Genomic DNA, 22,736 nt, shown 5'->3' on the forward strand with positions numbered 1-22,736 from the left:
AATGGATGACCTAGATGACCCATCTAATATTTGCCTGATAGGAGAGACAGCATGATCATGAAGGTCACTTACCCAGCATAAGACTTAACCGTTTTACTCCAGAAGTGAAAAAAAGATGAGCCATCTAGAGCTGGCTTACATTGTCAGCCTTTTGATTGTGCAATAACTGCTGCACACTGCACAAAGTAGCTTTTCTACCAAAGCTGACAGTATGACTAGTCTGTTTGACAGACATATTATGTCCGTTTTAGACACCTCCAAAAATAAAACCCCACAGTAGCCTCCCCACTAGGGCCCGTGACCTCCAAGGCCAAGGGCATTTGTCCAGATTTACAGTACTATTCTCCCTGTGGAACAGGATTCAAATCCAACCAAAAAGAATTTAACAGTAATGCCACTATGATACAAATAGGCACATCTTGCCTGGCATGCTAGTACTGTAGCATGTAGAGTCCACAAACTCAATAGGACTGCCAGTGACAATTCTCCAGCCTACAAAGCATCTTCTGGGGCTACTATTATCCTAAACATATGCACCAAACTCCTGTATACAGTTCCATTAAAAAAAGAAGAGAGCCAGGCGGTAGTGGCGCATGCCTTTTAACCCCAGCACTTGGGAGGCAGAGGCAGGCGGATCTCTGAGTTTGAGGCCAACCTGGTATTCAAGAGCTAGTTCCAGGACAGGCTTCAAAGCTACAGAGAAACCTGTCTCAAAAAGCCAAAAAAAGAAAGAAAAGAGAAGATAATGAGATAATGTAATACCAGAGATCAAGACACAGATTAACATCAATGCAATAATAGTAAATGATTTCAGTACTTTGTACAATAGACTGGTCACCTGGGTGTAGGGAGGTGGGAGGAGAAAAACATCAGAATTGAATGATTCCATATGTCATATAGGTTTAACAATTATCTACAGAATATTCCACTTAAACATAAAAATATGCACTCAACAGCACACAGAAGCTTCTCTAAAATAAACCACATGTTGATACTTAAATCTTAGCTGGGTGGCGCATTCCTTTAATCCCAGTTCTAGAGAGGCAGAGGCAAACAGAGCTCTGGTTTGGAGGCTAGCCTGGTCTACAGAGTGAGCTACAGAACAGCCAAAGCTACACACACACACAAAAAAAAAAAAACCTGCCTCGATAAAACAACCCACAAATAAATGACTTTATGTTGCTACTAAAAAAAAAAAATGAAGACAAAAAATTGAACAGACAAAATCCAAATCCAGTTAATGGTAAGAAATAATAGAAAAGCAGAAATTAATGAAATAGAAACTAAGAAAACTACAAAGAACCAGCAAAGCTATGGGCAGGGTCCTTGAGAAGATAAACAAGAGTGACAAGCCCCTGGGTTCAACTAAGCAAGAGAGAGAACCTAGACTAAGGCTAAGAAACAGGAAAACATTGTAACAGACGCAAAAGAAATTCTGAATATTGTAAGGAAATACTTTAAATTCTGTACTCCATTAAATTGGAAAACCTAAAAGAAATGGACAAATTTATAGATTTAACCAAACCTCCAAATTTAAACAACAAAGAGACCAACAACCTTAACAGATCCCTAACCACGGAAGAGATTGACATAGCAATAAAAAGCCCTCCAACTAAAACAAGTCCAGGCCAAGATGGATTCAGAGCAGAAATATATCAGGCTTTCAAAGAAAGTTTACAGCCAATCAGCTTAAAACTACATTTTAAAAAAGAAAAACAGAAGGAGCATGTCAATATTTCTTTTATGAAGCCAGCATCACAAATACCAAAGCCAAGTAAAGACAGTTTCGAAAATGAAAACTACATACAGATCTAGGTCGCTAATGAAGATAGATTCAGAAATGTTCAATAAAATATTATTTTTATGAATACAGACATACATAAAAAACTATCCACCATGACCAAGTTAGCTTTATCTCTGAAGTGCAGAAATGGTTCAACATATGCAAGTCAATAAATGTAATAATGCTCATAAGTGTACTTAAAGACAAATCAAATGATCATCTCAATAGATGCAGAAAGTTTTTTTTTTTTTAAAAAAAACAAAATCCAACATGCCTTCATGATAAAAGTTCTAGAGATAGTAGGACTGAAGGGAACATACATAAGAGAAACTATATGAGAAACTCACAGCCAATGTCATCCTAAATGGAAAAAAACTTGAAGCAATCCCATTGAAATCAGAAGTGAGACAGGGCTGTTCACTAATCCCACTCCTTTTCTATATTGTGCTCAAAGCAATAAGAGAAAGAAATTAGAGGGATGCAAGTAGAAAAGAAATTATTCCTGTTTGACGATGACATGATATTATGCATAAGATATCCCAAAACTTGACCTGAAAACTTCTAAAAACAATAAATTCAGCAACGAAGCATCAACTTGCACAACTCAGTGGTTTTTTATACAACAACAGTCATACAGAGAAAAAGATGGGGACACTTCCATTCACAATAGCCTAAAATAAAATAAACCTAACCAAGGAAGGGAAATACCTTTGCAATGAGAACATTAGAGAATAAAAGACACTAGAAAATGGAAAGATTGACGTGATCATGGATTGGTAGAATTAATAATGTGAGTATGACCCTTTTACCAAAATCCATTACAGATTCAGTGTCATTCTAGTCAAAATTCCTATCCTAATCTTCACAGAAAAAGAAACAAAACAAAAACCTATCCTAAAATTCATAAGGAATGACAAAAGATCACAGATGGCCAAAACAATCCTGAGCAAAAAGAACAATGTTAGGGGAGTTACAGTTCCAGATTGTGAGGGGTAGGCACAGAAACAGACCTGTAGATGGATAGAACAAAATCAAGACCAAACATGAGTACACATAGCTTCAGCTAGTTACTTTTCCACAAAGATGCCAAAAACAAGCTGGAGAAAAGAAAACAGAGAAACCCTGTCTCCAAACAAAAAACCCAGAGGAAAGAAAGAAAATGGGCTTGGCATCTGAACAGAATTTTCTGAAAGAAGTATTAATAATAATAAACATGTAAAAATGTTCACCGTTTCTAGCAATTAGGGAAATAGAAATCCAAATAACTGAGATTTCATCTTTATTCATACAGAATGGCAAAGATCAACAACAACAATATGATAACAAATGCTGAATGAGATGAGGGGAAAGGGGAACTTTCATTCACTGTTGATAGGATTATAAACTGATCCAGCCACTCTGGGAGTCAGCGTGGAGAATCCTCAAAACACTAAAAATAAACCTATCATTAATACCATTCCTTGGCATATGCCCAAAGGACTCAGAATTCTACTCCACAGATACTTTCTCAACTGTGTTTATTGCTGCTGTGATCAAAATAGGAAAAGGTAACAATTTAAATGCTCTTCAGCTGATGAATTGATAATGACACTATGGTGTATATACACTGGAATATTATTCAACTGTGAAGAAAAATGAAATCATGAACTTTGCAGGTAAATGGATGAAACCAGAAAATGACATACTGAGGGAGGTAACCCCGACCCAGAAAGACAAGCTTCACATGTTCTCTTCATCTGTAGCCCCAAGCTCCAAATCGTCAGATATTAATATATAACCTGCAGTAACTGCAGAAATCAGGAAGGTGAAAAGGGCCCACAGGATGAGGGGGAGCAATAGGGAGAAGAATAGTCAGGGTACAAGTGATCTGGGGGAAATGGGAAACTGGGAGATAGGAGACATTAAAGGAAGAGGGAGAAGGGCAAGATAACAGCAGAAATGTCTGAAAAAGTCATAAGGAATCATACCATTAACTGTCTCCCTAAAATACTTAAATGATTACATGTAAATTGGTGTATACTAGCCGGGCGGTGGTGGCGCACCCCTTTAATCCCAGCACTTGGGAGGCAGAAGCAGGTGGATCTCTGAGTTCGAGGCCAGCCTGGTCTACAAGAACTAGTTCCAGGACAGGAACCAAAAGCTACCGAGAAACCCTGTCTCAAAAAATCAAAAAAAAAAATGGTGTATACTTATGCATGTATAAAATTAAATCTGAGCTGACAATGCTCTCCCCAGGAATAATAAACTAACAAAAATCCAACACCAAGCATGAGAAGCTCTCTCCTTTTTTGTTTGTTTGTTTGTTTTTCGAGGCAGGGTTTCTTTGTGTAGCTTTGTATTCTGTCCTGGCACTAGCTCTTGTAGACCAGGCTGGCCTTGAACTCACAGAGATCCACCCGCCTCTGCGTCCCAAGTGCAGGGATTAAAGGCATGCACCACCACTGCCCAGCCCAAGAAGCCCTCTTCTGTCCAAAAGACTGCCCAAACACTTTTAGGTCATTGCTGTTGCTCTTGTCTCCTCAGGGTGGAAGGTAAGTTCCTATTGCTAACGACACCGTGCATCAGACTTAGGACCCCAAGGGCCTAAACATGGATCTGACCTAAAAACCTCCTCTGTGAGGATTACCTTTCGTGGTACCAGAAGATGCCATGCAAGCTTCCAAAGGAGGGAAGTAGCCAGAGTCCTAGCTAGCTATGACGCCTGTGAACCGCAACAGTGACTAGCATAGCCTGATGATCCTGAGTACAATAATGGAACATGTACCTTGGCAGTAACCATCTCTCTAATTAGATTTAAGACCTGTTCAACAAGAGGGAGATCATGCTTCATACTGAATGTAGCCAGCTAACCAGGGCTAGCAAAGACATGGATTTTTGGAGGAGAATATACGGCCATCACTTTACTCAATCAGCATAATCTCTAACTACATTTTAAACAGTTATCTCCTTATACCCTCAAGGTAAGTGTTAGCTTTCATCTCTCGTCAAGGAAACAGAGACTATCACAGAAAACACATCTGATCAGAATGCAGAGTTATTGTCCCCGCCCCAGCTGACACACCTACAGTACAACTCCTGCACCTAAGGGTCAGGGATCCTCATGAAGGAGGGGGAGGGAGATTGTAAGAGCCAGAAGACCAGGAAGTTTGCTCTGAGATTGTTCTTCGAGAAATGTCAAAGAAGCTACAGAATGAAGTCTCACCAGCATGACTGCCTAAATATGACCTGAACAAGATCAACCATGGTAGACATACTAACAGAAGGGGAAAAGCTCCTTGGACCTCAACCAGAGACATAGAACTATAGGCAACTAAGGAAGGCTAAGGAAGGCCCAGAGAAGAGCACACAATTGGCTATCCAGTACCAATAGTCATCCCTGAAAACATAGACATACAAAAACATATGTGGACTGAGCAAGTTGGATTTTTTTGTATTTATGAATACACACACACACACACACACACACACACACACACAAGTAACAACAATGAAAGAAAGGGAGGTCATGAATTTGAAAGAAAACAAGGTGAGGTACATGAAATGATTGGGAGGGAGGAGAGGGAAGGGAGAAATGATGTAATTTTAATCACAGAAAAGGAAAATTAAAAAAAAAATCACCAAAAACAGCAGTTTGAGCAAACCACTGGGATCAAGTGAGTAAACAGTATCTCTCCAAGACTTCATTAGCTCCTGTCCTGGCTTGTCTCAGCGACAGAGTGTGATCTAAGACTCTATTTCCTCTGCAAGCTACACAGGTCATGGTGTTTGTAACAGCAGTAGAAACCCTACCTAAGACACCAGTCCTCTCCTCCCCAGCACCTAATCAGAGAATCACAGTCTCGGCAGAAACTTCAAAACCAGTCTGTTTCCTTTGCCCTATAAAGAAAGCAACTTTCTGCTTCAACTCATCTTGCCAAGCAGGGAGAATTATTGATGCTCAACCCCTGAAATTTCTGTTTAATATATTTTGACAAGTTTATGGCTGGAGTCTGAGTCTAATACCAACTACTCTATTGTGGCTGGAATGGGATCTTTTTTTTTTTTTTTTTTTTTTTTTAGTTTTTCGAGACAGGGTTTCTCTGTAGCTTTGGTGCCCATCCCAGAACTAGCTCTTGTAGACCAGGCTGGCCTCGAACTCCCAAAGATCGGCCTGCCTCTGCCTCCCGAGTGCTGGGATTAAAGGCGTGCGCCACCACCGCCCAGCTGGAATGGGATCTTTAAAACAGCTTTATTCTTTTAATATAGTTGTCTGTGAGAAGTAGAGGAGCATTATATGTCTTGCCTAAACTTCGGTTTTGATTTTTTGGGGTGAAATTCTTTCTCTGAAGTAAAAAGAAGCTCTATTGTTAAGCGGTGTTTATGTGGCTGGGGCCTAAGTGATTGAAACTTTCAAATACTTGTAGAAAATGCCTGGAAGTTATGTTATGTTGAATGGTATCCATAGAAGAGCCCATTTCTTATTTTTTTGTTTGTTTGTTTTTTCGAGACAGGAATCCTCTGCAGCTTTGGAGCCTGTCCTGGAACTAGCTCTTGTAGACCAGGCTGGTCTCAAACTCACAGAGATTCACCTGCCTCTGCCTCCCGAGTGCTGGGATTAAAGGCGTGTGCCACCACTGCCTGGCTTCATTTCTTATTTTTAAAGAGCAAGGGTCCTCTGAAAGTCTGTAGCTGTAGGAAACTTATCATGTACCAGCTGTTTGCTGAAATTCTTTATAAAGAATTCAAAAGGTAGAAAGTATATTGATGTTTTTCCCTATGATTAGATCAGAAAATACCTAGGTTATTCAGAAACTTAAACATATGTTGGTGTGTAAATTTTTCTGGGCATATGTGAACAAACATCTTTTTATCCTAGGTAGAACACCAATGACAGGCTGAAGAAACAATTCCACCCAAGTATAGTGTAGTGAACCAGTGGGTTTATTGGAGTTACTTACGGGAATACAGGTGAGGAGTATTTACAGGATCATGGGTGGCTCAAGGCAACTGTATCACTGAAAAGCCCATCCCAGGATGAGGGAATGACCCATGCAATCTGCACCCTGGAAGCTTCCTGAACAACTTATGGGTAGCCCGCATGGTCAGAGCCTCTTCTCTCTTCCAGTTGTTACTGTAACTTTGCTATACAGGTTGCTGTATAACCTTGAGAAAGAGCCTTGTGAATCTTGTAACCTTAGGAGCTTTTTAATCCTTGTGAGTTTCACTTATTTCCTGGGTCCTTGAATGTTGCATTACTTTCTGAGTTTTATGAACACTTCTCTTCCCTCTTGGAAGGAATGTTTGAGCTTGGAGCTGACAGTAGCTACCCAACAGATGGAAAATGAAATAGTCTAATCTTGAAACATTTTATAATGTAACAGGATTCAGCCAAGTATTTTTAATGTTCAGTATTTAAAGTGTGCTAAGTTTTGAATTGTTTAGTATGTTGATTCCAGCATTGGCTACTTTGACTATAAGTCATGGAGCTTCCAGTTTCCTAAACACAATCTATTTAAAGTTTATTATTTTATTTTTTCTGAGCCAAGGTAGTTCTGACTGCCCAGGACTCACTATGTAGATCAGGATAGCCTTGAACTCAGAGATCTGCCTGCCTCTGCCTCCCAAATGCCAGGATTAAAGGTGTGTGCCATTATGCCTGACTTCCATCAAAGGTTCTTTACGGGCTCTTAGGCTATGCTACATATTGAAGAATACCAACCTGTCTTCTTTCTTGAAAGCAAGAAGAGCACCTCTAAGAGATTACACACACAAAGTCCTGACAATAAACCAGTCCAACATGCTCTACATCTGCAGGGATTTCTGTCTCGGTATTCATGTCTGCATTAATTTGCTGTTAAGTCCATTTGAGTCATAACATCTGTTAGTTCCCTTATTTCTCTGTTAATTTTCTGTCTGACAGACCTGTTCAGTGGTGAGAGTCGAGTGTTGAGGTCTCCCAGTAGTAGTGTGTGGGGCTTCATTTATGATTTAAGTTTTCATAATGTTTCTTTTACACATGAGGGTGCCCTTATAATTGGGGCATAGATGTTCAGAATTGAGATTTCCTCTTGATGGATTTTTCCTGAGATGAATATGAAATGTCTTTCCTTGTCTTTTTTGATTGATTTTAGTTTGAAGTCTATTTTGTTGGATATTAGGATAGCTACACCAGCTTGCTTCTTAGGTCCATTGATTGTAAAAGTTTTTCCCAACCCTTTACTCTGAGGCGATGTCTGTCTTTGAGGTTGAAATGTGTTTCTTGTATGCAGCAGAAGGATGGATTCTGTTTTTGTATACAATCTGTTAGCCTGTGTCTTTTTATAGGTGAGTTGAGTCCATTTATATTAAGGACTATCTCCTGTTAATTTAGCTTTTGTTGTTGGTGATGTTATTTTGTGTATTTTTTCATGTCCCCCCCCCCTTTTTTTTCCTTCTTTGGGATTTGCTGCTGTGAGATCATTGATTGTCTGTATTTTTGTTGATGTAGGAAGGAATTTTCCTTCTAGTGCTTTGTGTAAGGCTGGGTTTGTGGCTAGGTATTGGTTAAACCTGGTTTTGTCATGGGATATCTTGTTTTGTCCTTCTATGGTGTTTGAAAGTTTTGCTGGGTATAGTAGTCTGGGCTGGCATCCGTGGTCTCTTTTTTTTTTAAATATTTATTTATATATATTTATTATGTATACAATATTCTTTCTGCGTGTATGCCTGCAGGCCAGAAGAGGGCACCAGACCTCATTACAGATGGTTGTGAGCCACCATGTGGTTGCTGGGAATTGAACTCATAACCTTTGGAAGAGCAGGCAATGCTCTTAACCACTGAGCCATCTCTCCAGCCCCCGTGGTCTCTTAATGTCTGCATAACACTTAACCAGGACCTTCTGGTTTTCATTGCATAGTCAGGTGTAATTCTGATAGGTCTGCCTTTATGTTACTTGGCCTTCTTCCTTTGCAGCTCTTAATATTCTGTCTTTATTCTGTAGGTTTAGTGTTTTGATTATTATGAGGCGAGAGAACTTTTTTCTTGGTTCAGTCTATTCGGTGTTCTGTAAATTTCTTGTATCTTCATAGGCATATCCTTCTTTTGATTGTAAAAGTTTTCTTCTATGATTTTGTTGAATATTGTTTTGTGCTTTTGAGTTGGACTTCTCCTTTTTCTATCTTTATTATTCTTAGGTTTGGTCTTTTCATGGTGTCCCATTTTTCCTGGATATTTTGTGTTGAGCTTTTGTTAGATTTAACATTTTCTTTGACCAATGAATCTATTTCCTCTATCTTATCTTTAATGCCCGAGATTCTCCCTTCCATCTCTTGTATTCTGCTATTTATGCTTATATTTGTGTTTCCTGCTTGTTTATTCATATTTTTCATTTCCAGAACTCCCTCAGTTTGTGTTTTCTTTATTGTTTCTATTTAGGTTTTTAGGTCTTGAATAGTTTCTTTCTGTTTGCTTTGTCTTGGTTTTCTTTAAGGGAAATGTTGATTTCTTCCAATTTTTTTGTTTATCTTTTCCTTCACTTCTTTGAGAGAATTTTTTATTTCCTCTTTAATGTTCCTCAAACATTTTCCTGAAATTATTTTTTAGGTCATTTTCTTCTGTTTCATCTCATTTGGGGTGTTCAAGTCTTGCTATTTTAGAGCCACTAGTTTTTGGTGGTGCTGTGTGTTCTTACTTGTTGTCTACCCATCTTTTCCTCCAATTGGTGCAGCTGAGACTGTCTCCGGTGGTTATTCCTCCAGGTGCCAGTGCATCCAAGGCTCAGAGGGTCGCTTCTCTTGGGGCCATGGTTCCTGTCATGATGGAGGTTGATTGTTGGTTCTGAGGTCACATCTGTTGGCGCTGTCTCCAGCAGAGGTTGGGCGGGCAGTTGGGCTTTCCTTGCCCCCTGGCTCTGGCACAGGTCCTCTGTGGCTTTTCTTACTTGCTCTGAAGCCATCAGAGAGGCCCGCAAAGCAAGGTCAGAGACCGAGTGCTGGCCAACAGCCATAGGAACAGAATTCAGCCAGTAACCATAGCAGTGAGCTTGGAGTCACAACTCTTCTCCAGGTGAGCCTGCTGCTGATAACCAGCTACAAGCACCCTGAGCGGGAGAATTTATGACCTAGAGAAACTGAAACAGTAAGTGCTGCTGTTTTAAACATTTAGTTTTGTGATAACAAGAGGTTTTTTGTTTGTTTGTTTTTAACATGACATTAGGTAACTAATATACCCTCCTTATAGGAATAAGTAATAGTTATCTCTTATGACTATGTCTGTGTAGTATAAAACTGCCCTTTTTCCCTTTTTTTCAATTTTAATTTTTTAAATTCATTTTAGATACCAACCATAGTACCCCTCCCTCCCCTCCTGCTGCTTTCCACCTCCCCCCAAATCACTCCCCCCTTACTCCTCAGAAAGGGTAAAGCCTCCCATGGGGTCAACAAGGCCTGGTACATTAAGTTGTGGCAGGGCCAAGCCCTTCCTCCCTGCATCAAGGCTGAGCAAGGCATCCCATCATAGGGAATGGACTCCAAAATGCCTGCCCATGTACCATGGATAGATCCTGGTTCTACTGTCAGCGGCTCCTCAAACAGACTAAGCTACACAACTGCCGCCCACATGTATAGGGCCTAGTTTGGTCCCATGCTGGCTTCCACAAAGCTGTCCTTTTCTGTATCTTCTCTCCATTAATTCTCCTAACAATGTTTTTATCCTGGTTTAAAGAAAAAGAAGTTGTGGTGGTTTGAACAAGGGTGGCCCCCTTAGGTTCATGTAGTTTGATTGCTTAGGGAGTGGCGCTACTAGAAAGGGTTAGGAGGTGTGGCCTTGTTATAGAAGTGTGTCACTGAAGGTGGGCTTTGAGGTTTCAGTGCTCAAGCCAGGTCCAATGTCTTTTTCTGCTGCCGGTGGATGTAGGTATAGAACTCGCAAGTACTTCTCTGTGTCTGCCTGCATGCTGCCATGCTTCCCGCCATGACAATAATTGACTAAATCTTTGACATTGTGAGCCAGCCCCAATTAAATGCTTTCCTTTATGAGATTTTCTATGGTCCTGGTGTCTCTATACAGTAAGATAACATTGACTAAGAAGTTGGTTTTAAAGAACCGAAATGCTATGCCCTAGGTTATATATAAGAACAGTGGATTAGCAGGGATCTGAGCCTGTAGGCTGACTAGAGGGAAGAGCAGTACTTTGCTTCTGTTTTTCTTTTAGTAAAAGCATGATCTTTTTCACTATTGTTGACCTGTCTTAGATGGAGCAGGAATTAAAGTCACAGAGAGGCACTGACTTTGGACCTCACTCTGTTTCATAGACAGCACACTGGTTGGTTTATTGTCAGCTTGACACAAACTAGGGACAACTTGGAAGAAGTATCCACAATTGAAGGTTTGCCTCCTTGAGAATGGCCTGTGGCCATGTCTGCAGAGCATTTTCTTGATGGCTGATTGAGGGAGAAGGGCCTAGCTCCCTCTGGGCAGGATCACTCTTGGAAGGTGAACCTGGGTTCTATCAGAAAAGTAGTTGTCCTCCAGGGTTTCTGCTTCAATTCCTGCCTCCAGGTTCCTTCCTTGGAGTTCCCTCAAAGTTAGACTATAACCTATCAGCTAAAATAAGCCCTTTCCTCCCCAATTTACTTTTGGTCATGGTGTTTAATTTTTTTTATTTTTTGTCTACTAAAGCCATTTTTATTTTTTTTAATTTACACTTCCTCCCCTCCTCCCATTCTTCTCCCGCTCCCCCACTCACCCTCCTCCCTCCCCCTTTCTCCTTAAAAGAGAAGGCAGGGAACCCTGCCCTGTGGGAAGTCCAAGGCCCTCCCCTCTACATCCAGGCCTAGGAAGCTTTGCATCCAAATAGACTAGGGTTTCAAAAAGCCTACATGCAGTAGAAACAAGTCCCAGTGCCTTTATCAATGGCTTCTCAATCAGCCCCCATTGTCAGTCACATTCAGAGAGTATGGTTTGATCGCATGCTCATTCAGACTCAGTCCAGCTGGATTTGGTGAGCTCCCATTAGAACAGGCACACTGTCTCAGTGGGTGGACTAAGCCCTCGCAGTCCAGACTTCCTTGCTCATCTTCTCCCTCCTTCTGCTCTTCAACTGGCCCTTGGGAGCTCAGTCTGTTGCTCTGATGAGGGTCTCTGTCTCTATCTCCATCCGACACCAGATGAAGATTCTATGGTGATATTTGAGATAATCATCAGTGTGATAGTGGGGCAAGGCCAGTTCAGGCACCCTCTCCTCTGCTGCCTAAAGACCTAGCTGGGGACATCCCGTGGACACCTGGGATCCCCTCTAGAGAAAAATCTCTTGCCAACCCTAAAATGACTTCCTTAATGTAGGTATCTTCTTCCCTGCTCCTATATCTGCCCTTTCTCCATCTTCACCTTTCCACTCCCCCAAGCTCTCTCCAGTCTTTCCTTTCTCCCTTTTCTCTTCCCCTCTCCCCTTCCTCCAGCCCCACCCTTACCCCTACCCCCACCCCTGGTCATGGTGTTTATTGCAAGCATCTTCTGCCATTTCTGGGCACATGCACACATATGGCACACAAAGATACATTACAATAACAATTTTTAAAAGATACAGAATTATTTTATTTTTGTTATTTATATTTTTGTAGTAAAATGTGGTTGACTTTAGGATAGTTCCATGTGATGGTGAGAAGTTGGATGTTCTGTGAGTATCTGTGTAGTTCCTTTGACCAACTGTACATGGTAAGGCTAGGGTATGAACATTACCCATGATTATTGTATTTGGATTTATCTTTCCCTTTATGTCTAGTAGTACTTGTTTTGTGAAGTTAGGTGCATAAATGTTTGCTGTATATATTTTTACAATTATTATATCTGATGTGGGATTCCCCTCTGTATGCTATGAAAATGTTTCATTACCATTGGTTAATAAAGAAACTGCCTTAACCTACAGCAGGGCAGAATATGGCTAGGTAGGAAAACTAAACTGAATGTAGGTAGAAAGAAGGCAGAGTCAGGTAGACGCCATGTAGCTGCCAAAGGAGAAAGATACCAGAACCTTATAGGTAAGCCATAGCCTTGTGGCAATATACAGATAAATAGAAATGGGTTAATTTAAGATATAAGAGCTAGCTAGGAATATGCCTAAGCCATTTGCCAAACCATCTTCTCTATTAACCAATGATAATAAAACATATTCACAGAGGGGAATCCCATATCATATATCTTCTTGAGGCTTTGTCCAATTTATTAATATTAGTGGCAGTTATTTTTTCTGGCTAAGTTTGGCTTGAAGGATGCTTGGCAGGTTATCATTGGAGAAGAAATATTGTAGTCTTGAGTGGAACTTTGGTGGTTGAGACAGTGCTAATCTGAGGAGAAATTACAAGTTAGGAGACCTGGCAACAGTCTGCCACAGTACCGGGATGGGAGATGGGCACAAGAGGCAACTGTAGAGATGGGGAAGTTTAGATTGCTGAGGATTTCAAGCAGCAGGAAGCTTGGGCTATGGGTGGTCAGTGTCTTAGCCTTCTTTAGTGAGGCGGAGTGGCAAAATATATGAGGGACTATAAATTCTGATAAAAAAATTAGGGAGCGTAATAATAGAATGAAAAAGGAGGGGAGCAGAAAAAGGGGGTAAGAAAGAAAACTCAAAGTTAAACATGGGTTTGGTGGCACAAACCTTTAATCTCAGCATTCAGGATGCAATGGCAGGTAGATCTCTGAGTTCAAGGCCAGTCTAGTCTCTAAATTGAGTTCCAGGACAACTAGGGCTACTTAGAGACACCCTGCTTCAAACAAAAAAAAATATTAGTTAAAAAGAAAGGAAGAGGACTGGAGTGATGACTCAGAGGTTAAGAGCACTGGCTGCTTTTCCAGAGGTCCTGAATTCAATTCCCAGCACCCACATGGTAGCTCACAACTGTCTGTAATGAGATCTGGTGCCTCTTCTGGTCTGCAGACATACATGCAGACAGAACACTGTTTATATAACAAAGGAAACACTCCTACATTGCTGGTGGGAGTGCAAACAGGTATAGCCCCTTTGGATATCAATATGGCAATTTATTAGAAAATTAGAAAACAACCTTCCTCAAGACCCAGCAATACCACTTTTGGGTGTATATCCAAAGGATGCTCAATCGTACCCCAAGGACATATGCTCAACTATGTTTATAGCAGCATTGTTTGTCATAATCAGAACCTGGAAACAACCTAAAGGCCCCTTGACACAGCAGAAAAAAATAATGACATCTTGAAATTTGCAGGCAAATGGATGAATCTAGAAAACATCATATTGAGTGAATTAACCCAGACCCAGAAAGACAATATCATATGTACTCACTCATAAGTAGCTTTTAGACATAAAGCAAAGAAAACCAGCCTACAAACCACAATCCCAGAGAACCTAGACAACAACTACGAGGACACTAAGAGAGATATACATGGATCTAATTTACATGGGAAATAGAAAAAGACAAGATTTCCTGAGTAAATTGGGAGCATGGGGACCATGGCAGAGGGTAGAAGAGGAAGGGAGAAGAAGGGAGGGGAGCGGAGGAAAAAATGTATAGCTCAAGAAAATCAATAAGAAAGGAAGAAAAAGAATGTGAGGAAAAGCTTTAATCTCTTAGATCAAGAGGTTAAATATCCAATTATAAAAAATTAAAACATACAAATAAGATTAAAGTTGAGTAATAAAAGATAAAATCATAAAGGATTAAAAAATAAATACTAAAAAACCCAGCCAAATCAGCAACAAATCTAGAGTAAAAAGCAAAAATAAGACAAAATTTGAGACATTTCTCCTTGGGTTCTTGGCTATGAGGATGTCGTTGAGGTTTTGTGATGCTGCTTCTGCTATAGACACGAAGCCACACTTGTAGACAATGCGGTCGTCTTCCATCACTGCGTTTCAGAGCTAGTCGTGCTTGTTAACAGAAGCTAAGACAAACCTCCCCTTGCTTTACTATCATGTTGGAAAAGAATGTGCTTTAAAATATTTCACACATTATTACATCAAGTTGCAATGACAAGTGTTTTGCTAGGTTTATTTGTTCATTGTGTTGCTCTTTCTGTCTCACTAGCCAGTTTCTGAATTCACCCATTTTTCTACCACTAGAGAGCTGTACCTGGCCACCTTGTTTTTGTTCATTCATGAAATAAGTTGGAGTGAGTGTCTTTGATTCAGTCTTTCATTTAAACCCTTGATTAATGTCAACTGTTGATGGAGGAAGGTCATTGGCTAATAAAGGAACTGCCTTGGCCCATGTTATTGGTTAGAGGATATGTGGGAGGAGTAAACAGAACAGAACGCTGGGAGGAAGAGGAAGTGAGGTCAGTCTCGACAGCTCTCCTCTCAGGAGCAGACGCCTGAGAGAGACGCCATGCCCCGCTCCCGGGATGAAGCTCTGACCCAGGATGGACATAGGCTAGAATCTTCCCGGTAAGCGCACCTTGGGGTGCTACACACAGATTATTAGAAATGGGCTAAATTAATATGTGAGAATTAGCCTCGAAGAGAATGGGCCAAGCGGTGATTAAAAGAATACAGTGTCCGTGTAATTATTTCGGGGCATAAGCTAGCCGGGCAGACAGCCGGGGTGCTGGGGACGCAGCCCCGCCGCCCCTTATTACTACAAACTGTGTAATTTTTATATCTTAGGAACCTAAAAACTCTCAGAACACTCTATATAGAATATTAAGCATTTGTATTGATTTGCTTCTTTTTAACTTAAAGATTTTATTATTTTTTTATTATTATGTGGTATGTGAGTATATGCCAGTAAAATAGATCTGGCTGAGGAAGCCAGCGATGCCAGAGACCCCTGGGCTGGAATTATAGTCAGCCGTGAGCTGCTCAGTGGGAATGCTAGGAACTGAATCTGGGTCCTCTGCAAGAACAGTTAGTGTTTCCAAGGACAGAACCATCTCTCCAGTCCCGTAGTGTTTTCACTTTTATTTTTTAGTTATTTATTTTATGTGCACAAATGTTTTGCCTGCATGTATGTCTGTGCACTAAGTGTATGTCTGGTGCCCTCAGGAGCTAGAAGAGGGCGTTGGATCCCTGGAATTAGATTATGGACCATTGTGAGCCGTCATGTGGGCTCTGGAAACCAAACCTGGGTCCTCTGCAAGAGCAACAAGTGCTCTTAACTGCTGAGCCTCTCTCCTGCCAGCCTGTATTGGTTTCTCCTTTTTTCTTTTCTCTCTTTTTCTTTTCTTTTTTGATGATTCCTTTTTAAATTTTTTTTATGTGTATTGCTGTTTGTTTGCATGTATGTCTGTGTGAGGGAGTCAGATCCCCCTACAACTGGAGTGCAGACAGTTTTAAGCTGCTATGTGGGTGCTGGGAATTAAACCAGGATCCTCTGGAAGAGCAGCCAGTGTTCCTAACATCTGAACCATCTCTACAATACTCTGTATTGGCTTTTTCTTTTCCTCCTCCTCCTCCTCTTCTTCATTTGTTTTTTAAGACAGGGTTTCACTGTGTAACAGTCCTGACTGTCCTGGAACTTGCTTTGTAGACCAGACTGGCCTTGAACTCACTAAGATCCACCTGCCTCTGCCTCCCAAGTGCCACCACCACCCAGCTTCATTAAATTTTCTTAAGGACTTGACTAATATTTAAGTAAATTGTAAAGTAAGTTCTAAAAATGCCAGCATGTCTGTGTTTTTATATATTTTAGGAGTTCAGTTGACAGATTAACCTTAAAATAAATGACACAACCCGTGTGTAACTCAGATTCATACCATGGCCTATCTGTAACTCATGATCTGTCTGTAACCCATTCTGTGTATTACTTATTTCATGAGGTCACTAAACTGCACCAGTCTGGAACTTGCACAGTGAAAGTGGCCATTGATCACATACTTGGATGTTGTGACATTATAAGAGTATCTATTCCAAAGGTTTGCTCAACTAACTTATTTGATGTGTTGCAGATCTATAACCATAACCATAGTGCACAGGCCACACTTTGAATAATATTAAGCTAATGCAAAACATAGATGCATAGAATCCTGCAGGAAATAACTCCTATTTAGATGTTACATTACTGCCTGTAGAGCATTGCATTACCACCTTATCATTTATATTACTTTGCATGTCACTAGGACAAAATGCCTGGTGAAAACAATGTAAGGAAAGAAGGCTTTAATGTGGCTTACAGTTTGTAGATGGGAAAATATGGTGGCAGGAGTCCAGGTTGGTGATTACATTATATCTGCAGGCAGGAAGTAGAGAATAATGAATATCTGTGCTCAGCTAGTTTTCTCCTTTTTGTTCAGTTCAGCACCACAGCCCATGAAAGAATGGTACAACCCACATTTAGGGGGAGTCTTCCTCCTTCAATTAAGCTGGCTAATTTTATGGCCACTTAATACAAGCTAGAGTCATTTGGGAGAGTGACTCTCGTGAAGAAAATACCTCCCTAAGATTGGCATATAAGTAAGTCTGCAGTCCATTTTCTTAGTTAGTGGTTAGTGTGGGAGGGCTCATCCTATTGTGAATGGTGTCACCTCTGGGATGGCGGTCCTTGGTGCTATAAGGAAGCAGACTGAGCAAGCCACAGAGAACAAGCCTTGCAGCACCCTCCATGATCTCTGAATGAGCTCCTGCTCCTAGGTTCCTGATCTAAGTTTCTGCTCTGACTTCCTGAAGGGGCTCAGAGTGTTTGTGCTCACAGACATGCACTAGGGGAAGCTGCGATGTTAAACACAGACTTGTTTCTTCAAGTGAAGGAATGCAGAACCTGCCCCCCCCCCCCAAAAAAAAAAAAACTGGCGTGGATGTGCCTTCTAGTTGGGAAACTGTCATCTGTGTGGCTAGACACTTTTCTGGTATCAGACCTTCCTCCAGATCCTGATCATAATTTGTTTTTCTCAGCCAATAGCAGACCTGTTTTTCTCAGTCATCTATAGAATTCGTCTCTATGGACTTTACAAGAGTCTCGATAGAGTCTGTCTGGTCTTACTTTAAGTATTTAGCTTCCTTTCTTTCTCAAGGAGATGGTATGTTTTGTTGTGCACGTAGGATTGAGTTAATTATTACCAAAATAGTTTTTTTTTAACCAAATTGTGCTGTGCTTAAATATGCTTAAAATAAACAACTGTGGTCAGCGTCTCTAAGTTTCAGCCAACGCTGGCTGCTGAGTTGTATTGAGACTGTCTTCTTGGCCTCCAGCGACTCATCTCTCTGCTGCTCGTGAAGGTAGCAGAGAGACCCCCCACAACAACAACAACAACAACAACACACACACACACACACACAAAACGTAACTTCATAAAGGGACTATGATCAGGACACCTAAGAGGAAATAAACTTTTTCCTCCCCAAGTTGCTTTTGGAAATGCTGCCTGTCACAGCAACACATACTCTAAGTAAGATATCACCTAATCTAGATAATACTTCACATGTCCTGAAATCTGTCTGGTCACTAATTCTAGGTCCTATCAGGTTGTCAGTAATAATCGTGACAAGTCCTGCCATGTTAATTTGACATCCAAACTTTTGGGTCCCATTCCAAATCCCACCCAGGCATTCAGCTGGGAACTTTACCTCAGGTCTCCCATTCCAAACCCCTGCTGCTCAGAAAGTCCACCAAGTGGCGACTCCTCCCCTGTAACTGCCCAAGACCATGCCTACAGAGTATTTAAGCTCTGGTCTCTAGATCTGCCATGTGGTTTCCCTTCCTCCCCTGAGATCACCTGGGGGTGCTTTGCTCATTAAAACTGGACTTTTAATTCAGCCTGATCTGACTGATTGCGTCGGTGGAGGAACCCACCATTGGGGGTTTCAAAATACTTATCACAGACAATACTACTTTCAAAGCCACAACCTTTTACTTCTTGTCTCTGTAGACTCATGGACATTTCATATTGTAAAATGCATCAGTTCAGCTGCCAAAGTCCCCATCAGGGCTTAGTAAGTAGAGAAGCTTTTGCCAAAACTAATGAGGCAAGTTCAATCTCTTGAACCCATGTGGTGAAAAGAGAGAACTCACTATTCACGTTATCCTCTGACCTCCACATCCACACTGTGGAACTTGCATAAGTAAATAAATATTATTGTCTTTAATAATTCCAACGCTGTTCAAAAGAAAGTGCAGATTCTCTTCTGAGACACAGGCAGTTAATGGTGAGCCCCTGCAAATAAAACCCAGGTCACACACTTTCAATATATGACACAGAATAAACATCTCCGTTTCAAAGGAGAGGAATGGGGGCCTAATAAGCAAAGAGTAGACCACAGACAAGCCAAAACTCAGGAAGATAAGCCCCAAATCCTGCAGACCTTGACCTGCAGATCTGGAGATGGAATAATTTGGGATCCAAAGGACCTAGGTGGCCCTGTCCCTCCAGCTCTGCTTCCTACAGCACACATAGCCTTTCTCTTGAGCCAGATATACAGTGTGCATGCCACTTTCCTTAATGGACACCCCAAGGTCCTGGCATCCTTAGCATCTTTGAGTTTCCTTTGAACTTGGGCTTTATGTAGTAACCTATCAGGTTCTCTAATCCTGCTACACATTGCCTGGCCTCAGTGGTTCTCTGGAGCTTTATGCAAGACTCTCTGACCCCCTCAGTCTTGTATTTTTCATGCCTGTAAAACTACTAGCATGTGGATTCTGTTGCCTCATTTCTGTTGCCAGCTGGAAATGGAGCCTGGCCTTCCTGGATCATAAATGCAGTAGACGTTTGTGCTGACTCGTGGAAACTCTTTCCTAGACAGTTGCTTTTTAAGAGCAGGGAATGCCTTCAGAGCATTCTCAGTTATACTCCCTCTTTCAAATGAATTTGCATTTTTATAAATTGGAGTCTTTGATGGATATGGTCTTGCCCTCAGGGCACATTCCCTATAACGCCAGTAACTAGCAAGATAATTCTCCGTAACTCACATAACATAGTCCTTTTCAACATGCCCCTTCTCTGCAACTTGAAACTTGCTTGAGCATGGACATCAAGGAAGCCCTGAGTGTGTAGTCCTGAGTGAATGTGTAGTATGACATTAACCAGCCATGTCAGGGACCAGAGCCTCAGAACTGTGGGGCAATGGTAAAGCTTTCCCCCAACCCAGGGGTCTTGAGACTCAGGGAGGTCGTGTGCCAATGTCGATAGTGTGTGCAGAAAATATCCCTCATAGCCTTCTCCCCACTGGATGTTCGTGACCGGAAGACAGCTCTCCTTCAGAGACTTCTCCTGAGATCAGCTAGACCTGCCTCCTTGGTTGGCTGCCCACAATAACCCTATCTCCCTATTCAACTGTGTATAATAAACAAGCCGAGCTTCCTGGGTACTGATCCCAGTTTCCTGGGTACTTACCATTTCTTTATATCCTCACCGCCCTAGTCAGGTCAAGTCTCTGAGGCCATGCAAGGATGCAGCCCTTGAGCTCCCCGCACCCACAGAAGCGTACATTTTGTACATTCTTTAAATGCCTTTCTGTCCCACTTGTTGCTCTTTTCCACGACAGAATTGAATCAAATGGGTGCGAATGAGGAATAGCTGTGGCGCAACCAGGCTGCTATCCTGTCTTGAGAATTCCTCTACCAAACAAAGTAGTCCATTACTTTCAGATTCATCCTCATTAACTTCTCAGGAGATAGGCAGAATGCATCCAGATTCTTGTTAAAATATCACACTAAAGCCAGGCGGGGATGGTGCACTCCTTTAATCTAAGCACAGACGGAGGTGGCTGGAGCTCTGTGAGTTCAAGGCCAGACTGGTCAACAGAGTTCCAGTACCATCAGGACTGTTAGAGAGAAACCCTGTCTCAAAACAAAACAAAACAAAACCCAAACCAAACCAAAAAAAAACCTAACCATCCAAACAGACAAACCACATGAAAATGGTCACTGACTAAGTTCTCAGCAGAGTCTCTGAGACCCTGTGAGTCACTCCTCCACTGTCCTCGTTTCTCTTGGCCTTCTGGTCCTTCCAGTTCCCACCAGAAAGGCTCATTAAGCTCTATTTGTATCAGTCAAGGGATTTTTTTAGCTCAGAGTTCCAAACTCTTCCTCATTCTTGCAAACCAGTCTCAACACCTGCAAGTCCAGTGGTCAAGGTTATCACAGCAACAGCTCCATTTCTCAGCACCTTCTTTCTGCCTTAGTGACTTTACACATTCCTGAGACACACACATGGCAAAGGCAATGCAAGGGAGGAGGGGTTACTTTGGCTCCTAGTTTGTGGATACAGTCAGGCATGGAGAGGAGGTCACGGAGACAGCTTGAGTAGCCCTGACTGGCTGAGTCACATTGTACTGCAGGCAGGAGGAAAAGAAGATGTATGTTTGCGCCCAGCTCGCTTTCTCAGTTTTCTTCAGTCCGGCTTCAGTCCACGGAATGGTAGGTACCACCTGCTCTTGGGGGGGTGGGTTCCTACCTCAATTCCCCATCGACATGCCCAGAGGCTTGTCTCCTCGCTGATTCTAGCTAGACCCTATTACACCATTGTAAGTCAAAATAGGTAATGTTTTTCTCATTCTGCTGTCACGTTTACAGTTAGGAAAGTAGCAGTCAAATCTGAAAGCCCTCGAGTATTCAGGCCCCTGGTTCAGTGTGCATGTCACTGTACTTCCTAATCGCTTACACATACCCAAGTATCCAAATGATTGGTCTTTGCTAGGACCCTTTCCCACCATCTGAAGTCGTTCTGGCTATGAGTAATCTCTTCTGAGAATTCATTTGATGAATAGATTTGATTTGACTTGATCTGTGAACATATCAAAGGACTGAAATCAGTTTTGTTCCCAAAGCTTATTGTAATCCTAAGAAAAAATAAAATTAATAGGCTTTCATTTAATGTCACTTTATGAAAGGATATTTACTGTGCTCCCTCAGTGTACCTTAAATAATTCTTGTGCCTCATAAATACTAATACTCTCATTTGTATAGTGAAAGGGGAAAGATAAGAACAGGTTCCTAAGATTACTAGGTTTAACGTCACTTCTGGAGTAACTCCATTTCTATTATACATGCTTCTCATTTAAAAAAGGTTGGAAGTTAAAATGTCCTTAGACCACAGGCAGTGTTCTTTGAAGTAGGTTGGGTGGAGCTGCAGGAAACTGACCAGGGCATGCTGCTTAAAATGTGCAGTTGCTGGATATTAGAGCTTCCGATGGCCATTGCCCTGTATGGCTAGCAGATTAAAATGTTGTGAAATGTTGTGTAACTTAATGAAACACAGCTCTGGGCAGGCTGAGCTGTCTACTAACCAGTTCCTTCTTGTGCATAGATCACTAGTGTGTAACTGAGGGTACACAGGGCGGGTAGGGGAAAGTGGTTATGTTTCAGGAAGAGGTTTTTTTTTTTAAATTTTTCAAATGTTTCTTTATTAAGATAGAGGGAAAACAAAAACCCAGTTAAACCACTTAGAATGATTCTTACTAAGGTAGCAGAGAAAATAGTGTGTTTCTGTTATTTTTTAATATAAATTGGAACCTTCATAGAATTCTTCAAGATTTTTATAAAAATATGGAACATTTTATGAATTTGCATGTCATGCTTGCACAGGGGCCATCTTTGTATGGTTCCAGTTTACTCTATGTGCTGCCCGAGCACGCGTGCATGCGCACAAACACACACAAACTACACACACACACACACACACACACACACACACACAGACGCTCACTGCTCCACATTTAGTTTATCCAGTTTCTACTGCTGACATCTATTTTATTTCCTCCTTTTTCTGCTGTGAACACCACTGTGAGCACTGATGTGCTGGTGAGTTCTGAGCCCCTCTTTTCAGTTCTTCCAGGCACATAAAGAAGAGTAGAGATGCCAGGTCATAAGTGAATTCTGCTTGGCTTCATGAAGAGTTGGCTGACCCTTTTGCACTGTGACTGCATCATCTTACACCCTTACTAGTAACGCACTGGAGTCTCGGTTTGTCAACATCCTTACAAATGCTTGTTAGTTTTGGTTTGTTTGTTTTATAGAGGTCGCTCTAATGGGGTGTGGAGTGGTATTGAATTGTTGCTCTCTTATAGCTAGTGACATCAAACAACTTTTTCTG

At 41.4% G+C, this 22,736-nt stretch overlaps 1 pseudogene; it reads right to left on the minus strand.

Annotated features, from left to right (window-relative positions):
- Nucleotides 1–22,183: 22,183 nt before the first annotated feature.
- LOC121440075 lies at nt 22,184–22,276 on the minus strand (annotated as a pseudogene).
- Nucleotides 22,277–22,736: the final 460 nt, after the last annotated feature.

Source organism: Microtus oregoni, unplaced genomic scaffold (assembly GCF_018167655.1).
Source record: "Microtus oregoni isolate MIOR12 unplaced genomic scaffold, Mior012 000064F_ref0000363, whole genome shotgun sequence".
Classification (NCBI taxonomy): Eukaryota; Metazoa; Chordata; class Mammalia; order Rodentia; family Cricetidae; genus Microtus; species Microtus oregoni.